General features: G+C 38.9%; 1 non-coding gene across 1 annotated transcript; it reads left to right on the forward strand.

Annotated features, from left to right (window-relative positions):
- The first annotated feature begins 2,028 nt into the window (after window positions 1–2,028).
- LOC130964576 (small nucleolar RNA R71) lies at window positions 2,029–2,136 on the forward strand. Its single transcript, XR_009080664.1, has one exon. It is a non-coding gene; the product is annotated as a small nucleolar RNA R71 (small nucleolar RNA).
- Window positions 2,137–3,896: the final 1,760 nt, after the last annotated feature.

Here is a 3,896-nt window from a genome sequence, read left to right on the forward strand (position 1 = left end):
TTAACGCCAAGTGCTTGCCCTTTTCTGGCGTTTAACGCCAGTCTGGTGCCCCTTTCTGGCGTTAAACGCCCAGAATGGTGCCAGACTGGGCGTTAAACGCCCATCTGCTAGCCTTACTGGTGTTTAAACGCCAGTAGGTTCTTCCTCCAGGGTGTGCTATTTTTCTTCCTGTTTTTCATTCTGTTTTTGCTTTTTCAATTGATTTTGTGACTTCTCATAATCATCAACCTATAGAAAACATAAAATAACAAAGGAAAATGGATAAAATATAACATTGGGTTGCCTCCCAACAAGCGCTTCTTTAATGTCAGTAGCTTGACAGAGGGCTCTCATGGAGCCTCACAAATGCTCAGAGCAATGTTGGAACCTCCCAACACCAAACTTAGAGTTTGAATGTGGGGGTTTAACACCAAACATAGAGTTTGGTTGTGGCCTCCCAACACCAAACTTAGAGTTTGACTGTGGGGGCTCTGTTTGTCTCTGCTTTGAGAGAAGCTCTTCATGCTTCCTCTCCATGGTGACAGAGGGATATCCTTGAGCCTTAAACACAAAGGATTTCTCATTCACTTGAATGATCAGTTCACCTCTATCAACATCAATCACAGCCTTTGCTGTGGCTAGGAAGGGTCTGCCAAGGATGATGGATTCATCCATGCACTTCCCAGTCTCTAGGACTATGAAATCAGCAGGGATGTAATGGTCTTCAATCTTCACTAAAACATCCTCTACAAGTCCATAAGCTTGTTTTCTTGAATTGTCTGCCATCTCTAGTGAGATTCTTGCAGCTTGCACCTCAAAGATCCCTAGCTTCTCCATTACAGAGAGAGGCATGAGGTTTAAACTTGACCCTAAATCACACAGAGCCTTCTTGAAGGTCATGGTGCCTATGGTACAAGGTATGGAGAACTTCCCAGGTTCCTGCCTCTTTTGAGGTAATTTTTGCCTAGACAAGTCATCCAGTTCTTTGGTGAGCAAAGGGGGTTCATCCTCCCAAGTCTCATTTCCAAATAACTTGTCATTTAGCTTCATGATTGCTCCAAGGTATTTAGCAACTTGCTCTTCAGTGACATACTCATCCTCTTCAGAGGAGGAATATTCATCAGAGCTCATGAATGGCAGAAGTAAGTCCAATGGAATCTCTATGGCCTCATTTTGAGCCTCAGATTCCCATTGTTCCTCATTAGGGAACTCATTGGGGGCCAGTGGACATCCATTGTGGTCTTCCTCAGTGGCGTTCACTGCCTCTCCTTCCTCTCCAAATTCGGCCATGTTGATGGCCTTGCACTCTCCTTTTGGATTTTCTTCTGTATTGCTTGGGAGAGTACTCGGAGGGAGTTCAGTAACTTTCTTGCTCAGCTGTCCCACTTGTGCCTCCAAATTCCTAATGGAGGACCTTGTTTCAGTCATGAAACTTTGAGTGGTTTTGATTAGATCAGAGACCATGGTTGCTAAGTCAGAGTGGTTCTGCTTAGAATTCTCTGTCTGTTGCTGAGAAGATGATGGAAAAGGCTTGCCATTGCTAAACCTGTTTCTTCCACCATGATTGTTGTTGAAACCTTGTTGAGGTCTCTTTTGATCCTTCCACGAGAAATTTGGATGATTTCTCCATGAAGAATTATAGGTGTTTCCATAGGGTTCTCCTAGGTAATTCACCTCTTCCATTGAAGGGTTCTCAGGATCATAGGCTTCTTCTTCAGATGAAGCATCCTTAGTACTGCCAGGTGCATTTTGCATTTCAGACAGACTTTGAGAAATCATATTGACTTGCTGAGTCAATATTTTATTCTGAGCCAATATGGCATTCAGAGTATCAATCTCAAGAACTCCTTTCTTCTGATTTGTCCCATTGTTCACAGGATTCCTTTCAGAAGTGTACATGAATTGGTTATTTGCAACCATTTCAATTAGTTCTTGAGCTTCTGTAGGCATCTTTTTCAGATGAAGAGATCCTCCAGCAGAGCTATCCAAAGACATCTTGGATAGTTCAGAGAGACCATCATAGAAAATACCTATGATGCTCCATTCGGAAAGCATGTCAGAAGGACATTTTCTGATCAATTGTTTGTATATTTCCCAAGCTTCATAGAGGGATTCTCCATCCTTCTGTCTGAAGGTTTGGACTTCCACTCTAAGCTTACTCAATTTTTGAGGTGGAAAGAACTTTGCCAAAAAGGCATTGACTAGCTTTTCCCATGAGTCCAGGCTTTCTTTAGGTTGTGAGTCCAACCATGTCCTAGCTCTGTCTCTTACAACAAAAGGGAATAGCATAAGTCTGTAGACCTCAGGGTCAACCCCATTAGTCTTGACAGTGTCACAGATTTGCAAGAATTCAGCTAAGAACTGATGAGGATCTTCCAATGGAAGTCCATGGAACTTGCAATTCTGTTGCATTAGAGAAACTAATTGAGGCTTAAGCTCAAAGTTATTTGCTCCAATGGCAGGGATAGAGATGCTTCTCCCATAGAAGTCGGGAGTAGGTGCAGTAAAGTCACCTAGCACCTTGTTTAAAGATTTTTGTTAGGTCCTCTACAGAGAGTTGTGCCTTAGCTTCTCTTAGCTTTCGCTTCAAGGTCCTTTCAGGTTCAGGGTCAGCTTCAACAAGAATGCCTTTGTCTTTGTTCCTGCTCATATGAAAGAGAAGAGAACAAGAAAAGATGGAATCTTCTATGTCACAGTATATAGATTCCTTGAGGTGTCAGAGGAAAAGAAAAACAGAAGGAAGAAGTATAGAATTCGAACTTATCAAGAGAGATGGGGTTCGAATTGTGCATTGAGGAGGAGTGATACTCCATAAATAGAAGGATGTGAGAAGAAGGGAAGAGATTTTTCGAAAATTAATTAAAAAGATTTTAAAAACATTTTGAAAAACTTTAATTTAATTTTCGAAAATCAAGAGTGAGAAAGAGATCAAGTAATTTTTGAAAAAGATTTTGAAATTAGAAATAAAAAAGATATGATTAAAAACTGTTTTGAAAAAGATGTGATTAAAAAGATATGATTGAAAAGTTATGGTTTTAAAAAGATATGATTTTAAAAACAATTTAAAAAGATTTGATTTTTAAAATTAATGACTTGCCTAACAAGAAAAGATATGATTCAAACATTAAACCTTTCTCAACAAAAAAGGCAACATACTCGAAATGTTGAATCAAATCATTAATTGATAGCAAGTATCTTTGAAAAAGGAAAGAAATTGATTTTGAAAAAGATTTGATTGAAAAGATTTGATTTGAAAAAGATTTGATTTTGAAAAACCTTGAAAACTTGAAAAAAAATCTGAATTAAAAACAGAATCTTCCCTCTTGTGCCATCCTGGCGTTTAACGCCCAAAAAGGTAGTGCATTGGGCGTTAAACCTTTTTGGGCGTTAAACGCCCAACCAGGCACCCTGGCTGGCGTTTAAACGCCAGTCTGTCCTTCTTCACTGGGCGTTTTGAACGTCCAGCTTTTTCTGTGTAATTCCTCTGCTGCATGTTCTGAATCTTCAGTTCCCTGTACTATTGACTTGAAAATAGAACCAAGATCAAATAAACAATGCATGCAAGACACCAAACTTAAAATTAGACACTAGACTGAACAAGAAACATAAAATATTTTTGGTTTTTATGATTTTGTAATTTTTTTTTTTTGGTTTTTTTTGAAAATTAAGTGGAAAAGAAAATAAAGGTATCAAAATTCTTAATGAGAATTCCAAGAATCATGCAATGTTAGTCTAAAGCTTTAGTATAAAGAAATTAGACATGGCTAGCCAAGCTTCAGCAGGACATTACATTCAAGAGCTAAATTGATGAGAATCAATCAGCTTTGGTGATGATAAGAACATCACCTTGAAACACTAGCATTCATTCTTAAGAACTCTGAAGATAAATACCTAATCTAAGCAACAAGATGAACCGT

Source organism: Arachis stenosperma, chromosome 2 (assembly GCF_014773155.1).
Source record: "Arachis stenosperma cultivar V10309 chromosome 2, arast.V10309.gnm1.PFL2, whole genome shotgun sequence".
In the NCBI taxonomy this organism is placed as follows: domain Eukaryota; kingdom Viridiplantae; phylum Streptophyta; class Magnoliopsida; order Fabales; family Fabaceae; genus Arachis; species Arachis stenosperma.